Source organism: Ambystoma mexicanum, chromosome 4q (genome assembly GCF_040938575.1).
Source record: "Ambystoma mexicanum isolate Mex_15411 chromosome 4q, UKY_AmexF1_1, whole genome shotgun sequence".
Classification (NCBI taxonomy): Eukaryota; Metazoa; Chordata; class Amphibia; order Caudata; family Ambystomatidae; genus Ambystoma; species Ambystoma mexicanum.
The window spans coordinates 1,201,644,201-1,201,661,988 of NC_090928.1; the positions used below are offsets into that span (position 1 = coordinate 1,201,644,201).

Here is a 17,788-nt window from a genome sequence, read left to right on the forward strand (position 1 = left end):
TCTAAACTCAGAGTTATCAGCAGCTCAAAAATGTGAGTTAAATAGTTTGTTGAAAGAATATACTGAAATATTCTTCTCCTTACCGGGAAGGACGAAACTAACTTATCATCAGATTGTCACCAAACCAGAAACTGTAGTAAGAATTAGACCATACCGAATACCTGAGGCAAAGATAAAGGCTATTAATCAAGAAATCCAAGAAATGCTTAATCTAGGGATAATTGAGCCATCACACAGTGACTGTAGTTCTCCTGTTGTCTTAGTACCAAAACCGGATGGCAGCGTTAGGTTCTGTATGGACTTTCGAAAATTAAATGAGATGTCTAAATTCGATGCCTATCCAATGCCACAAATAGAGGACTTGTTGAACAATCTAGGAAAAGCGAAATTCCTGACCACCATAGACTTAACAAAAGGTTACTGGAAAATACCTTTAATACCATCGGATAAAGAAAAGATAGCATTTGCCATGCCTACAGGCTTGTACCAGTTCACTGTGTTGCCATTTGGGTTACATGGGGCTCCAGCAACGTTTCAAAGATTGATGAACTATATTATGAAAGGTCATGAACAATACGTTGGGGCCTATCTCGATGACATCATAATCTACAGTCAAACGTGGTCAGAGCATCTAAAACATTTAGAAGCCTTACTCGGAACGCTGAAGCGGGCTGGTTTACATGTGAATCCTAAAAAAAGTTATGTGGCGACCTACCACACTAAGTATTTGGGCTACTATGTGGGTCAAGGTACAATCAAACCTCAGGAGGACAAACTAAAAGCCATCAAGCAGCTGAAGTTCCCAGAAACTCCGAGACAAGTCCAAGCCTTTTTAGGTTTTGTGGGTTATTACAGGAGGTTTATCCCACACTTCTCGTTGTTGGCCTCCCCATTAACCGACTTACTGAGGAAAACTCCACTTCAGAAGAAAATGTGGCAGACAGAGGAAACACTAAAAGCATTTAACTCCTTAAAAGAGGCGTTGGCCAGTAACGCTGTGTTACATTGTCCGGACTTTACAGCTCCGTTCTTTCTACATACGGATGCTTCAGGTACAGGTGTTGGAGCGGTATTATTCCAAAATCAAGGAGAAGAGGAAAGGCTGATCTTATTTATAAGCAGGAAGTTGTTACCACATGATTTACGATATCCAACAATAGAGAAAGAGTGTTTGGCGGTCAAGTGGGCCATCGACGCTCTAAGATATTACCTACTTGGTCGAGATTTTACCTTAATAACAAACCATGCTCCTTTGGTATGGTTAGCACGCAACAAGGATTCAAATCAGAGAATACTCCTATGGTTTCTTTCTCTCCAGCCCTTCTCTTTTAAGACTATACATAAACTTGGCAAATTATTAGCACAGGCTGATTATTTGTCCAGAGCTGAAACCCTTCCCGAGCGTAAGGGCTTAGTAGAGGGGGTGTGACGAAGTGGTTATTACTTATGCAGGTACAACATTGTAAACAAGGAAGTACTTCTCTTTGTATACAGGGGAAATACAGTCCTTTTTTAGTGTTTACATATGGAGTGCTTTGTAGTATGAGCTTTCCTCTAATGAATACATGTCTCTGTTGTTGGTTGCTAGGAGACAGGGGCCGAAGTGGAGGATGTCGAAAATAACGGTCTCAGCTGGGCTTACTGAGATACGGAGAGAAGCCCTGGACAGCTGTTAGTCCATGAGAATCGTTATAAAAAGGAAGTTCCTGAAGTTGGGTAAAGCGAACCCTGTTGGTGTGTACACGTTTCCTGTTGATTTAGTTACGAGGCGCCATTGCGCTCGTTGAAGAGTTAAAGCTGTAAACAGCTGTTCGGCCGCGGTGCCAAGGCGAGGCGCCGTTGCGCTCGTCAAAGAAACAGCTGGTCGATTGAGGAGTGAAGGTGAGGCGCCGTAGCGCTCGTCCAAGGAACAGCTGACGAGTTACGGGGCTGCTGTTATTTGATCGGAAGTTGCGGGAAGGAGACGGGCTATGCTGTCGGTGAGCGGAACGAAGAGAGAACAGACGATCGTTGGTGAAGGGGAGAAACCGTAAGTGCCAATCAGCTGTGGGAGAAATCTGTCCTCTTACGAAAAAGTACAGACTGGGTTAAGGCGCCACAGCACTAAATAAAGAGTGAGGCTGAAGCTGGAAAGGTTCTGATTACCTAAGGTGCTGTCTGCCACGGGATGAAATGGAGGAGTCAACGCATCCCAAGCTGCAATATAAACGCATTATATGAGCATTAAAAATGCATTATATGAGCATATTGTAGGAGAACAGGAGAGCTAAAAAAATCTCTAAAGAACTGTTGAACTGTTTGTCTAGAAAAAACGGAGGCAGGACAAAACAAGCTTAAAGTTAAAAGAGGAGCCGCACTAGTAAAGACGGAGAGGGAACCTTTAAGTGCCTGAGACAACGTTCAGGGTCACACAAGAGTAAAAGCCCTAGAGAATTGTGGGCCACCCTGTTCACATATGATGGTCCTTCTGCATAGCAAAGAGACATACTACTGCGCTCTAGTGAAGAATTTAAAACATAGACAAGAAAGACACAAAAGCTGTCTAAGAACTGTTGAAGCTGAAAAGAGAGGAAAAACTCAAGAGACAAAGAAAGAAAGACAAATAAATATTCTGAAGAAGTAAGAGGATAGAACAAATACTTTGAGAAGAGGAACAAAACTTACCTGAAAATATTGAACTGAATGCTCCTGAAGCAGAAGACGCAAGGAACTCCCTGAAGACGTATCCTTTTTTTCAACAAAAGCCTATAAAAGAAAAGAGTTATATGTTAATAAAAGAATTGGATTCTCTTCGTAATCCATACACCTACTCACTGGCTCTGTCTACTTATTATGCAGATGTTAGCTGAACTGTAACAGGATCATTTTGTAAAAGGGAGCCCCAAGCATGAGTGAGTTGCACATTTCCCTCATCTTTTAATTCTGATTCCAGTTGATCCTACAGTTTGTTATAATGTGTGGTCACCAGTTCCCTCATATGCTGTTGATCCCAATGTTTTCATGTGGCAAAAGAAATTCCCAAACTTTCTTCCAGGTTCCTTTCTGGTATCCTTCCACCAGAGCCATAACCTAGGTTTCGTGCCAATTTATCAACCAACCCAAAATAGCCCTGTATTCTTCTGATGCTCTTAATATTACTCGGGTACCCCATTGTAAATAGAATGTAAGGCGTAAGCTTGCTAGGTTCCGTTCAATGGTTTATCCTTCTTATCTTGGCGGAGTCCCTTATCTTACATGCAAAATGTTCTAGGGCAGTGGCGAAGAGGAGAGGTGGAAGTGGGCAGCCCTGCCTCATCCCTCTGGAAATAGTGAAAGGCTGTGCCCTCAGAAGGCCTGTGGATATGTGAGCAGAGAGAGAGTCATACATCAGCTCATCTACGCAAAAAACGTCATTGAAGCCAACCTTTGTGAGGGTCGGTTGAAAGAAAGACCAATCGGCACATCCGAATGTCATTTTGGCATCGGTCTAAACTAGTGCTTCTGTACCTAATTATGCTCCGTTATATTATGTGTATTACTTGCCTCATGTTATCTGAGGAGTTTCTATCCAGGATACATTTCATTTGATCCGAATGTACCCTGTGATCGATGAGGAATTGGACCGGTCAGTACTGATTTTGGCTAATAGTTTTAATCTGTATTTCAGACGTTAGTTCCCGAATGGAGTGTAATTTTGTACAGTTTTACTTGTGACAAGATCATAGTTTTCAGCCTGTCCTGTCAGATTTCATGTTGTTTGCAAGGTGAAGCAAACAGAACTTTGACTAGGCCATCTACTATCCGGCCAGTGTACCGGGCAGGTCTAGAGATATTCGAGGATGTATTCTTTAGACATACGGTTGGTGTGGCTCATATGTACCATTAATAATATTTGTGAACTTTCTTCCTCTCTTCTTTTTCTTATCTCTTCTTTTTCTTCTTCCTCTGCTTTATTGTTAAGTAGATTTTAGCGCGTTCATTCTTTTAGTTATCAAGTCTGGTTGTTCATCTGTAATTCTGCTTCAATTACTTGAATCTAACGTTGTCATGTATCATCTGTTGTTTATGACAAATAAAATAAATTATCATCTGAATATCATATGGTCCTTCCCAGGTTTCACTATTAGTGATACCGGAGCTTGTCTCCAAAGCTCAGCGGTAGACCCCCGAGGAAAGCATGTGGTTAGAGACTTTTGGCAAGTAGACTATGAGGGTTTTTGTCCACTGCTTGTGAAATTCAGGTGGAAAACCACCTTTGGCTGTGCTTTCTTATTCTGGGAATATTCTATCAAGTCTTTCACTTCAAAATCCTTGAATTTTGAAGTGCAAAGAGAGCTTTATAAGCACGTGCACTCTTCGAGCGTTGCTAAGTCTGGAAAAGACCCTGTGCTACGCTCATGTTGGGACTGTCGAGACTCAGGGCTATCTAGCCTTTTGGTTGTAGCCCCTGAAATTCTATCCGGGCTACAACCAAAAGATCCTGGGCTATAGGCCCCTAAACTGTCCCCCTAACCCCACCCCCAGCAACTCCTCAGCTTGAAGGTCAAGGTGGTGGGACCTTATGTTGCTCATATCATTGGGAAGTGTCCAGACATCTGCAGGCAAGGGTCTTCCACCATGTCTTAGTGAGTCTGCTTTCTAGCTCCTAACCAGTATCAGGTGTAGCGATGAATTCCAGTCTCTTCCTAATATCCCTTTTTCACATACATTGCGCAGTGCCCCGTCGAGACCCTCAGAGATTGTTTTACTCATATAGCGCGGGTCATAGGCCGAGATGGACGTTAGCTCTTTTCGACGCCTAACTTCCTAAGTACCATAATCCATCGAACTTGAATCTTTGCGAGTGTGTTCCGCTTTAAATGACATTGACCCCTTCCAAGAAATACTACTCCATGAGCTGCAGAAGGCCTCCACCTTCGACCTTCTTACCATCTTAAGATGTACCACATAGCGGGGGAGGGAGGATTCTTTAATGAGGGCCTTGCCTACCTCTTCCTCACATCGAAATGTCGGAATAGTTGTCCCCTTAGCTGGAATGTGGACCACATTAACAATTTACCTAATCACTGTCAACATTTGATTGCCCATGGGATGGTGGGAGATTCTCAAACTGTGGAGGCCACCTAGTCTGAGCCCCCTGCCTGCGGAGCGTAAGCAAGCTCGGTTTGCAGTACGTCGACATGTATTGAACGCAAGGGCAGAGTACCCTGGTTCTAGTTGAAGATGAGAAGGCAATCTTAAGGCGTGATGTTAGCATGTTGCTTGTGGTGTTCCCCTGTCAGCGAGTCCTTTTGCATTTCCTCTTTACTTTTCGATTCTCCAGGTTGCCCTCGTTAATCTATTTGGATTTCCTTCGTTTTCACAATTAAGTGTTTTCATTTACTAATCTTGATCAGCTTCTGTTGAAAATGTGGTCTATAAAAGGTTATATTTGTTTCACATCTGCAATGTCCAAAATGCCATGTTATACAGAATATACGTGATACTGGAACAAAGCCCCCCCCCCCCAAAGTAGCATGCTCCTCTCTCCTTTAGTTTGCAGTTCACCTCCTCGATTATCCTTTGTTTATCCAGAGTGACTGGTTTTAGCTCCTGGGAGAAGAACATTCTATGTTTCTCCCATGAAATTTGATTAATTTCCTGTGCCAGCTGTAGAGCCCTCACTAATGTGGGATAATCGAGAAATGTGGTTATAATTGGACGGGGAGGTTTTTCTTCATCAGGTCTGGGGCAAAGAGTTGAGTGGGCCATATCTGCCTGTCTAGTCTTTCAGAGGCACCTGGTGGGTAGCCACGAGGAGACTCAATTGACTGGCGGATTTTCTACCAGCTTTCTGCTGGTGGATTCCTAGTGTAAAGCCAGTGCAGTGCAAACTTAAAATAGAGTCATTTCCACAGCGGTAAAGAGACAGATGTTATATCCACGACACTCAACATCAGGCCTTTGGTGTCCATCACTTGCTGACCCAAAAGTGCCCATAACCAAACTGAGTTAATGCACTGCAATATAGTACACCTACGACATTACGTACACATACGTAGTACTTAAGGAGGTAAAGGGAAGTGCTGATTGGTTAAAACATTATAAAGGTTACTGATACATTAAGTGATAGAAGGTATTTTAAATGTTGGATTACTTAGTGAAAATGCTTTAAACAAATATTACATTTGGGCCAATCAATTCCATATTTTTATTGGAGTTTAAAACTTTGGGAATTCTTGTAAAACTGTAAAAAAAAAATGTAACAACCGATACAATATTTTAAAAGACAAGCAGTGTCAACGCCAATAGTTTGTGCTTTTGACAAGGTACTGAAGAGTGACTCTGGTATTACCATCCTGTGCTCAGCTACTCGAACCTTTTGGCAGCTATTTGCCACACAGACCCAAAAATGTGCATCATCAACAGGGACCGACTTCAAAGGTCCCAGTACAAAACATAGTGGTGTCACTTTCCATGCAATGCTCAGCCACTCTCAAACCTGTTGTGTGTGTGTGCACCTGTGCACTTTGTTGGTGTTTGAAGTTTGTGTGGGGCTAGTGTGTGGGTGAAACGTGTCTGTGTGTGCGTACGTTGGCAGTGTTAGTGAATGTGTGAGTGACTGGCATGCATTTGTAATATGTGTGGGCAGTGTGTTTGTGTGGGGGTCGCTGTTGTGTGACTGTGCAGCCAATGTTTGCAGTGGGTTTGGGTGAAAGTGGTGTGGGGACAGTGTGAGTGGCAATGGTCGAAGTGTGCGAAAAGAAGTAGTGGAGCTATGTTCTCTGCTGGCCAGCCCCGCTCCCCACAAACTCCATCCCTGGCCCCCCTCCCACACACAATCCAAACCTGAAACAAACACACCTGCTCTTTATGGGAATGTGCAGTGCAGTGCACTGAAGTGCAAGATTCAACTTCTTCCTACACTTTTATTTTAAAACTAAACCATTCCAGAACGGTTTCTTTTTCAAATAAAAGTATAGGACCGCTCCCTCCCACTTCGACCTCTGGTGGGTGGGAGCTATGTGTGTTAGGGCAGTAAATGTGTGCGGGCAGTGTTTGTGTGTGGAGGGTGTAGTATCTTTGTGGGTGTGTGTGTGTGTCTGTGGGTGCACAGTGCCCACATTTGGGGGCAGTGTGTGTCTGGAGGAGGAGTGTGTGTGGGGGCAGTGCATGTTGATGTCTGGGAGTCAGCAGATTATGATTGAAGGGGCAGTGCATCTGTTTCATCGCAGTGTGTGGGGGATGTGACAGTGTTAGAAGTGTGTGGGCAGTGTTTTTGGGGAAGAGTGTAGAAGAGCTGTGTTTGTGTGTGTGGAAAGTGTGTTTGAGGTCAAGTGGGTTGAGGGGACAGTGTGTGTGGGGGAAGTGTGTGTGAATAGGAGGAGGACGCTGTGTTTGGGGGCACTGGACATATGTATTGCACTGTGCACGTGGTGGCACTGTGCACATGGTGCAGTGTGTGAAGATTTGTAGAAGAGTGTGTGGGGGGGTCAGTGTTATTTTGTAGGGGCAGTGTTAGTGTGTGTGGGCAATGCATGCATGTTTGCTGCTAGCCAATTTGTGACAAGAAATCTGCATGGGGCTTGTGTGAGGGAAAATCTGCATGGGGCAATGTGTGTGGAGTTAGTGTGTGCGTGTGTTATCGGGGGAACGTAGGGGCTGCTTGTGGGGGCTCTGTATGGTGGTATAAGTAGTGTGTGTGCATGGTGAGTGTTTTGTTGAGGATGTGTGCGGTGGTTGGTGTGTGTGCGTGCAATGGGAGCAAAAAACAAAAGGTCGGTTTACCCTACTTCGCTGGCGGAGGGAAGCAGCTATCAATGTAAATAGAGGTCAAGCCAGCGGGACGAATTGAAGACACTCGAAAAGAAGGCTGTAAGGCCGCCAAAATGGGAAAGGAACCCCCAAGGAGCACATCACAGATCAATCCACTAAAAACGCGATAGTCATTAAAAATACTATATTTATTAGAATTTGTGCTTGGTTAAAATGAGTATTAAATCATCTGGAATTCTATACAAAAAATACGCAGGGTAACAACATTCATGTGTCAATCATAAAGTGCATCAATAAAGTGACTAAGTGCTAGTTTCACTGTTGGCTGTAAAAAGGATTCAAAACGAAGAGAATTACAGTAGACCTTGATGCTATTGAATTGATCCCAAAGAGAGTTTCCTGTGCGGGCGAGAAGCACTTGATGCGGGAAACCTCAATCGCCTATTCTAATCTACAGGCAAAAGGGCCAAAAAAACAGATCAGCAAAAAGCAATCTGGTCACTTGGTGAATCTAGTCGTAAATAAATCATACAGTCAAACGCAATAGTTAGTTGCAATATTGCACAGTATAATGGACACAAGAATCATTGAAAAAACGCAAAAATTAGCCAAGGGATGCTTATGCATGCAATGGGAGAGCATGTGATTGTGGAGGGGCAGTGTGTGTGTGTGAATGGATGGGGTAGTTTGTGTGTAGGAAGTTGCAGTGTGTTTGGGGGAATGGCAGTGTGTGGGAAATGGCACTGTATGTGGGGCCAGTCAGTGGCAGGAATGTGTGTGATGCCGCAGTGTGTGGGTTCGGTTTGTGTAGGAGAAGTGTGTGGATGTAGTATGTAGGAGCAGTGCATGTATGCATGTGTTTGTAGTGGGGGAAATATGTGCATGGGGCAGCTTACAATGTGTGTGGGGAATGTATGTGGGGAAGAGTAAGGCAGTCCGAGTGTGTGGTGAGCAGTGTAAGTGGGGCTATGGTGTGGGGTAATTGTGTGTGGCAGGCAGTGTGGATGTTCAGTGTGTGGGGCAGTGCATGTGATTAATGGGTGTGGAGTGAGAGGGTGTGTAGAGCAGTGTGTGGGGGCACTGTGTATGTTTGCAAAGTGTTGGTGTTTGGAGAGCAGAGTGTGGGGGCTCAGTGTGCATGTGGGGGCAGTGTGTGTGTATGTAAGCAGTGTGGTTGGGGCCATGTTACTGCGTGTGGGCATTGTGTGTATTTGTATGTTCAGTGCATGTGTTGACATGTGTGGGCATTGTGTGCATTTGTATGTTCAGTGCATGTGTTGACATGTGTGGGCAGTGTGTTGGCAGTGCGTGGGGGTATTGTGTGTGCATGTGGTGTGCAACAGTTTGTGGTTGGTGTGCCACAGTCAGTGTGTGGTAGTTTTGTGTGTGTGGGGCAGTCAATGGGGGTGAGGTGAGTGTTTGAGGGGCAGTGGATGTGTAAAGGGTCAGTGCAAAGTGTGTGTGTGTGTAATTGATATCGGATCATCTCAAGACTATGGGGGTCATTATGAGCTGGGCGGTAAGGGGTTAACAGTGTCAGTAATGATGCCAGCGCCGTTAACCCCTTACCGCCCTATTACGAGTCTGCTCGCGGGACCCGCAAAGGGTGCCTGATAAAACTAGGTGCCCTTAGCGGGTCCCGGTAGAAGACCAGGGAGCTAACAACGTGCCCGTTATTAATGGCCCGGTAAATCCTCATTTGAGGAACCCACACCCGGTACCTGGTAAGGAGGTAACCATGCCGCAAATTGCAAATTGCGGCATTGTTACCTCCAACCTCGTAATGGCCCCCTATATCTTCATAATCTATGCAGTTCCCGTACAGGCTAAAAAAAAGCCTCTCTCAGATTGGAAAAAAGGCCCAACTTCATAATGAAGCAAATAAGCTAAGAAAAATGAACAAACTAAGGAATAGGTGATGGTGACCTTCAGGGGATTCAATGGCTGACCACTGTGAGGGCAATTTCAGTTTGTAGTTCCTCTAGTGATCAATCTGCTGCACCTCACAGGCTTGCAGATAAGCCTATGAGACATGAAGTCAATTGACAACATGGTAAATAAATCCACAATGGTCGTGGTTTGGGCAGAGAGGGGCAGGGATGGGGAGGGAATTCACATATGTCTTAGCATTGCCATTGGTGTTGACGGGGAGGATAAATGACGAAACAACATCTGCAGGATGTGCGCCCCCCTCACATGCCATCTCCACTACATCTGCTAGTCCCTTGCCAATAGTTTAGGCTTAATAGGTGCCTAGTGCCACCTAACAGCCCAAAACTAAAAATAGGGAAAGTTCAGAAATAGTTATACACATTATTCGTAACGGTTCCTAGTGATTGCATCGAATGCAAAAGCTTCGAATGCAAAACCTTTGAAAAAAAATGCATCGAAAAAAAGCATTTAAAAAAAAAATAATAATGGGGGGGCCCCCTAATCCCTGTTTTTTTTACCGCTTAAAACCCATTATAGTAAAAAACAAACTTCATTTTCTCAATGTATTTTTTTTCAAAGCTTTTTTCATTCGAAATTATGTATTCGATGCAATGTCTGGATACCTTCTTAACTCTTGACCAATTATACACCGTTTGCAAGCCCAGGGAACATTATTTTCTTTTGTTTACTGCCACCTCATTTTTTGAGTCACATTGCTGGTCAAGGGATCAAGTCTTTAACACTGGGCAGATATGCAGGTTTACCACATGATTGTTGGTAAATATCCCTGGGGTCGTTTTCAGCTCTAGACAATAGGATTATGCCCGGAAATACATTGATTTGACATACTGCAATAGCTGACTCCCATTGGTTCTCCAACTGCACTAGGGTAGAATATGTACTTATTTTTTTGTTTATTTATATTTATATTTATATACAGGGAGGAACAATGTCCTTTTGATCAGAAAATAACACAATATATAAGAAATCCGATGTGATGGAACGCAGCACAGTGAGCTTCTTACAATGTGGTGAGTTTGAATGCCATTGTGCCCAGGTTTTGGAGAGTAAATGGAACCGTCACTGCGGACAATACGTATGTGGACATACATAGCTTAAGGACAACCATCAATGGGCATTTTTAAATGCAGGTAGACGGCACGGCCAGTTGTGCTTGGGATGTGACCATGATGGGTAAAGTTCTAGCATGGATGCAGAGAAAGTGAGGGATAAAGGAAGGTTAGAGGCGAGGGAAGAATGTTAGCTAGAAGGCAGATGAGAGATAGGTTAAGAGGGCAACTCGGAGGTGAGGAGTGAGGCTTTTTAACTTGGTTTTGAACAAAAGTGAGGGAGTTCAAAGAGAGTCCTGGTAGCTAACTTAAAGATCATGCTGTGAGGACAGAAAGCATAGTTGGGGAGACAAAAGATGATACTGGCACAGTAGCCTAGTTTAGAGAAGTTAAGAGTGGTTAAGAGATGAGTCGCAGTGTAGAAAGAAAGGAAATACCTGATTTTCCTAATATTTAGGAGGCGGAGCTGAGCTGCTGTTTCAATTTTGGAGATGAAAGTAGAGAAGGTTTCAGAAGGGTCACTGAGGTTTCTAACTAAAGAAGAGTAGGGAAAAGTGTCAGGTTGGAACTAGATAGGCAGAGGAAGAGATGAGAGAGAACATTTGGCAGTGAAGAAGAGCACCAATGTTGTGAGTGTAATATCAGAGAGTGCAAAGCCATCCAATATTTAATGACGGATAGACTGTTGGACATTTTGATAAAAAAATCAGCAGTGAGTTCATGAAAAGAGAAGACTTGAGGTTGGCCCACAAAGAGTTGGCACGAGAACCTGGAGGAGGAGATATGTGCCCCAAGAGCACAGGTGTAGAGTGTAAAGAGCAATGGACTAGAGGCGGAGCCTTGTGGAACACCACCAGTTAGAGGAGTGAGTTGAGAGGGAATCCATAGAAAAAAAAAAGAAAAAAAGAACAAATGGGAACGAATATTTCAAACAGCCGAAAATAACAAATATTCCATTCGGTGCCACTATAGTGAAAAAACCAGGTCCCTGCGGTGCCTGTTCCAATGCACGTAAGTGAAGGGAACTGGCATCGCAGGGAATGGAGGAGTCGGCAGCACACATCGCAGTGTACCACCAAAAGGTAAGTAAGGGGGTGAGTGGGTGCGGGTTACCAAAATGTCAGCGGGAGAAATAACCGAAAGTCATTTTCATTCAAATAACTTTTGTTTTTTTCTCTCTCTGACATTTTTGATTCGGCTATATCATGGACAACCATTTGAGAGGTGTTGCTGCTCTTGAAGACTGAGTATTGGCGAGGTACCTGATTGGATTCAATCCAGGAAAGGGCTGGATCGCAAATCTCAAGAAGAGAGTATTAACGAGATCAGAGTGATCGACAGTGTCGATGGCAGCAGACAGGTCAAGGAGAATTAGGATAGAGGATAGGTTTGAGTGCTTAGCACAAGAAATGAAGTTTGACACATTTATGAGAGCAGTTTCTGTGGAGTGACAGGAGTGGAAAGCTGCTTTTAGGGGGTCTCAAAGATTGTGGATGTCTAAGTAATTAGTAAGAAGGTTGAACTCAATACTGTTGAGCACTTTAGAGGAATTTCAGTCGTAGTAAAATGATTTGTGGTGGAATTGACCATAGTCAATGTTGCCGCAAATCACTCTTTTGGCAAAGCAAACCAAATGTTGCCCTACACCAGCCCCCCCCCTCCCCTACTTATCTGTTTTCTCGCTGCTGTTTCTCCTGCACCCCTGAAGCATCAGATCCATCCCTCTAACGCAGGTTGGATCCGGCTGCGGGGTCCCTTTTTCTTTTTTCTTTTTTATGTGATATTTGGTCTCCTGCCTCCAATCTTGTGGAAGCGGGGAACACCCCTGCAGACCCCTAAGCCCAAAAATACCAAACATGGGGAGTGGAGGACACCCCCCAAACCCAGCTCCACATGTTCGGTATTTTTAAAAATTAATCGAATGGTACTGGCCAAAATCTGTCAAATGTACCATTCGATCAATTTTATTTGGTCCATTTGGGTAACAGCCTTTAGAGTAGTGCGGAAGGAGAGACACAAGGCGAAGGATGGCCTTGGCTGGTTTGAAAATAGAGGAAAGGCAAGCAGAGTTGAAGGACAGGTTGAAGAGTTCAGCGGGTGAGAGGCCACTAAAGGGGTAACAGACTTGACAAGCTGAGGAGCAAAAAGGTCTGATGGGTCACAGGCAGGGTTGGCCTTCATCAGTAGAGATAGGACTCCTTCTGTATTAGTGTGACTGAAATGTGAGATAGCGGCAGAGGATGATGATAGAATAGGCAGAGTGTAAATGTAGGAGGAGGGAGTGTGAGGAAGGTCAGTAGAGAGTCTCTCATTTTGGAAATTTTTACAGCAAAGTATTCAGCTAGGGCATTAGCTGTGAGAGTGGAGCTGGGAGTCATATACTTAGGAGCAGTAAGGAGTGAGTGTGGGCTACCTTGTAGCCAGTCAAGAGGGTTGAAGTGAGAGTCAATGAGGGTTAAGTAGAATTCCGTTTTTGCTCTATCAAGAGTGCACTTGAGAGAGTTCAGGGCAGAGAGGTAGAGTGGCAGGTCCTCATGTTAGTGGGTGCACCTCCATTTGTGCAGTAGCCGACGTATGGTTCTGCAGAGAGAGCAAGAATGGAATGACCCATCGTTGAGGATGCTGAGACTTAGGAGTGAACGTAGGCAGTGGGATGTGAGAGGAGAATGAGTCATATAGTACGGATTGGAAGCTCTGGAAGGCAATGTCAGTGGACGTGGCACCAGGTGTGAAGGAGGTGAGTATGCAATTTAGGTCTGCGAGGCAGTAGGTTTAAATTTTCTTTTAGTAATAGATGAGGCTAGTGGTGAGAAGAAGTCAGAGGGTGGAAAGGAGATGGTGGTGGAAATAATTTAGTGATGAGATATGAATGGTGTGACAATAGTATTAGTGGTTGACAGAGAGGGGAAGACGAATAAGAAATCCAAAGAGTTACCCCCTGTTAGGTTATGGATAGAGTGGAGAGCGTGGTCACTAAGAAAAGACTGAAGAAGGAAGTTAAAAGCCACAGGAGAGAATGAGGTGATGATTAGTGGAAAGAGAATCAAGGAGTTGCCCAAGATCATCAACGAATGGTTGAGTGGGACCAGGAGTGCGATAGACAGAGATGATGTGAACCAAGTGAGATGGAGCAATACTGGGGATGGTGAATTAAAAAGAGGTAGGAGAGGACGTGCCATTGAAGATTTGTGAGGAATTGAGGTGAATGAGAGTTGGTAATGGATGCCTCCACCTCTTCCAGTCACTCGAGGGGATTGTACAAAGAATGGTTTGAAGTCCTGTGCGGCTTCCAGAGTGGCATTGCCAGATGGAGAAATTCAGGTTTCAGTGATAGCAAGAAGGTCTAGGGGAGGAGAGCTGGAGTGAAAGTAGTCAGTGATAAAGGAGGTTTTGCTGCATAGAGACTGAGCATTCCTGAGTGCAATGTTCAGTAATGAGGCAAGGAAGAGTAGAGAAGTTGAATCTCAGAGGACGAGAGGCGAGGTGGATAGGTGTTAATGATTAGCTCGCTGGCTTTGTTGGAAGGAGGTGGACGAGAGATGGGGAAGTGGGAGTTTTGAGTTGTGAGTTTTATAATAGGGATAGGAAAGAAGGAAGGTGTAGCGTGACTGGAGAAATCGTATGGAGAGGTGAGTAGCGGGAGCAGCAGGAGGAGCAGGAGTGAATGCATTATAGGTGAGTAGTGCGGTGTGGAGAGACACCATGGTAATTAGAAAACCTAAGGTAGTCACAGGTGCAACAGGGAGGAAGGCAAACGCAAAGGCTCATAGACTAGAGGCAAGAGGCTGGCCAATGGCTGGCCTTTACTTACACAGCTGCACCCTTCACTAGGCCGCCCTTGGCTGAACACCGATAGGGAGTTCAAAAGGGATGAGACACGGTCTCGTCACCTGATTGGTTAGTTCATCAGTGGTTGGTCTCTCTGCTATTGTCCCTGGTGTTCATGGGAGGAGGTGGTTTTTTCCTAATTGTTGTTCCCAGAGGAGCCTCTTGTGGCCATCAGCTGAAAATAGGGCAGATCCAAGATGGCCCCAGGAAGTGACATCACCAATCCAAGATGACAGTTGGAAGTGATGTTGCAGACAGAAAGTGAAGCCAAAACCCAGAAGGGATGATCCACGCTCTTGTCGCTGATCCCCTAGTACATACGAATAAAGATGGCATAGCATTTGCCAGGTAGTGTCATGGTAAGTTGTACGCTTTGAACTCACTTGCTCACTCACTCAACAGTAGCTACTACATCTGTCAGTTTCTCAGTCTGGGCACTCATCAGTCACTCACTCACTTATTCACTCAATGTAAGGGCAATATAAATCGCTTCTAAAAGTCGCAGCCATTACTTGAGACTGGCATTTGCTCGAGATGAAAGCGCTTGGAGGAACACAGGTTTGTGTGCCCCCGTTCAGGAATAATGAGCTCGGCAAGTCAGTCACCGCCTCGTGGCGTCTGCTCGGCGCCCTCGCGCACAGACGCAGGTGCTTTAAAGGACACATAATTGGGACGGTGTCATTTAAGAGCAGACAATTACTGCAGCTCAGCCTCCGAATTCTCTGCAAAGATGACCAGGGACTGTGCTGCAAATCCCGCCGAACTCCTGTCGCGGAATGAAGCCTCCGGCGACACCGCGAGCCAATTACAGTCCCGGGCGTTGACACTTAATAACCTGAGAAATTACAGTTAAGAATCTGGAGTTGTCGTCCCTGTTTCTTGCCTGACTTTTGAACCTTGGAGTACAAAACGCTCGCCGAAATCTGTGCTAAATTGTCAGGCGTTTCCTTGCCCTGTGATTGGTTCGATAAAGGCCCGGCAGCGCCATGATTCTGTTTGGTGACCCTTGCTACATTTTTTCTAGGATCCTGAAAGTTTTAGTTTGGGTGAGTTGGTGATATCTACCCCAATTAAGCGATGGTAATATACAGGGATTGTTTAAGGTGTGTAATTGATGTGTAATGTGCACATATGTTTAAGCAGACACTCACACAGAAAGGTGGCAGGTTCGAGTAATGGACCTTTTTGTAAAATATGGGTGTAAACGGAGTAGAGTAGAACATTACCCAGTTGTGCTTAATTCAGTAACCTTATATCAGTGTAAGAATACACAATGCATATACAGTACGAAGGTAGCTTGGTGCAGCTGGCGCCTTGTACATCACGCATAATTAGGGAAGGTAAGTTTGCGTGACTTTCCTTTGACGCGTCTCTCCTTCCATAAATGTGTTCCTGTAATGTGCACATGATGAAAATAGTCCCATCAGTTGGAGACCATTATTTTTTTGTTCATTTTTAGGCTTTCTGGACCAGTTACACTCAGACCGTGTGTTGGGTTTTACGTGCGTGTGCAGATGTGTGTGCCGACTGTCAAGAGCACACCTGCAGGTTTGTACATTTCTGCCCAGTTTACGACTGGGTGGGTATTTACCCCTACTTCCATGACCACGACCTTGCTCCTTTCCTGGGAATGACAACTTGTGCAGGTTTGGTGTACCATTATGCTGAACACAGACAATGATCACACAGCTGAAAAATAAAGGAATCCCACTCAAATCAGTCAGTACTTATGTTAGCGTGGTGAGTGCTATTCGAATTTATTCTACACGTCTAAAAAACAGAGCTTCTCTAAAACATTCGTAAATGTCCTAATTGTAACATTATTAGCCCCCCTTCCACAGGCACCCACAAGATATTTCTTTTCACCACTGCATACTATACGCCAGGGGAGTGGGGGGGCACAGGCAGGGACTTGCTAATAGGGCAATGTCCAAACCCAAAACGCAAAATGCTAGCGTGGGCCAGTTTTTTGGGACAAAGTGGGCGTTTTCTGTGGCCAATGTGGGCCAGTTTGATGAGTTACTTCACTATGTGGCTATTCATTTTGACCATTGTTACTAAATACATATTCTATAAAATGCTCAATTTCCATCACATGTTATCAAAATACTTCCCCTTGCATACTACTCAAACAGTCTTTCACAAAAGAAATGAATTGCCATTTGCAACTATTGGCCACTTTTTAATTGGTGCCCGGAAATGTTTTATTCCCCGGTCCGACCATGAGTGGGGTTTGGGTGGCATGGGGCATTAGGGGGTGTGGGGGCTTGCTTCATGTCATGTTAAAGTCGTGATTTATGATTCAGAAGAGGAAAAACGAAAGGGGTGATGACTGGAAGGTTCTGAATTAATTTAAACCTCTGGCCTTGCTCTGGGCCACCCTCAAGACCATTGTTCTTCACCTCCCAAGTCATTACAAAAAGGAGAAAGACCATATGCAAATCAGGCTTGGTCCCACCTCAAAAGGGGGCAGTCCAGCCCACACTGCTTGGTCCCATCCCCTCATCAGTGAAGGACAATTATTTGAAGTATGTAGAAGCAAGGTAACTCTGTCCTTCCTGTCTTAACGATGGCCATGATAGTCTACCAACAACTGCACATTTCTTCACAGTTCCTTGTGCCGTAACCACTGGTGAAGAAGCACAACACTTCCAAGCAACCTCTCCTTTAGAGCTGATCGGCATAACCATGAATCCACCAGAAGAGGAAAACTAAGATCAATTCAAAGTAATGACTGACAAAGTCCACTTGCCCCATCGAGTACCAATCGCAGCAGCTGCAAACCCTACGAACAACCCGGAGTGGCCTTCAAGGGTAAGACACCTTTGAAATAGGCTCCTCCTCAGCTACCAACCTCACTTCCAAGGAACATCTCCTCTCCCTTTAGAGCTGATCGGCGTAGACGTGAATCCACCAAAAGAGGAAAACGAATAATGATTGACGAAGTCCACTTGCCCCATCGAGTACCAATCGCAGCAGCTGCAAACCCTACAAACAACGACCTGGAGTGGCCTTCAAGAGTCAGACTCCTTTGGAATAGGCTACTCCTCAGCTACCAACTACACTTTCAGATGCATATGTTCACAGTCACACTTTCCCCCACTGAGCAGTTCCCCAGAGGCCAGGTCAGAACAGGGGTCACCACTCTCAGGTGTTACAACTCAGCTCAAATGCTCACGATTGTGGACGAGAATGAGTCGTGTGTCACCGGGGAGCATGTGCAC

The 17,788-nt window shown here is 44.8% G+C and overlaps 1 long non-coding RNA gene across 1 annotated transcript in view; it reads right to left on the reverse strand.

Annotated features, from left to right (window-relative positions):
* Positions 1-2,664: 2,664 nt before the first annotated feature.
* LOC138467166 (uncharacterized) overlaps positions 2,665-17,788 on the reverse strand; it is a 108,776-nt gene continuing 93,652 nt past the window's right edge. The window contains exon 3 of the long non-coding RNA XR_011268088.1: positions 2,665-2,745. This is a non-coding gene — a long non-coding RNA (uncharacterized lncRNA). The remainder of the gene's footprint in view (positions 2,746-17,788) is intronic.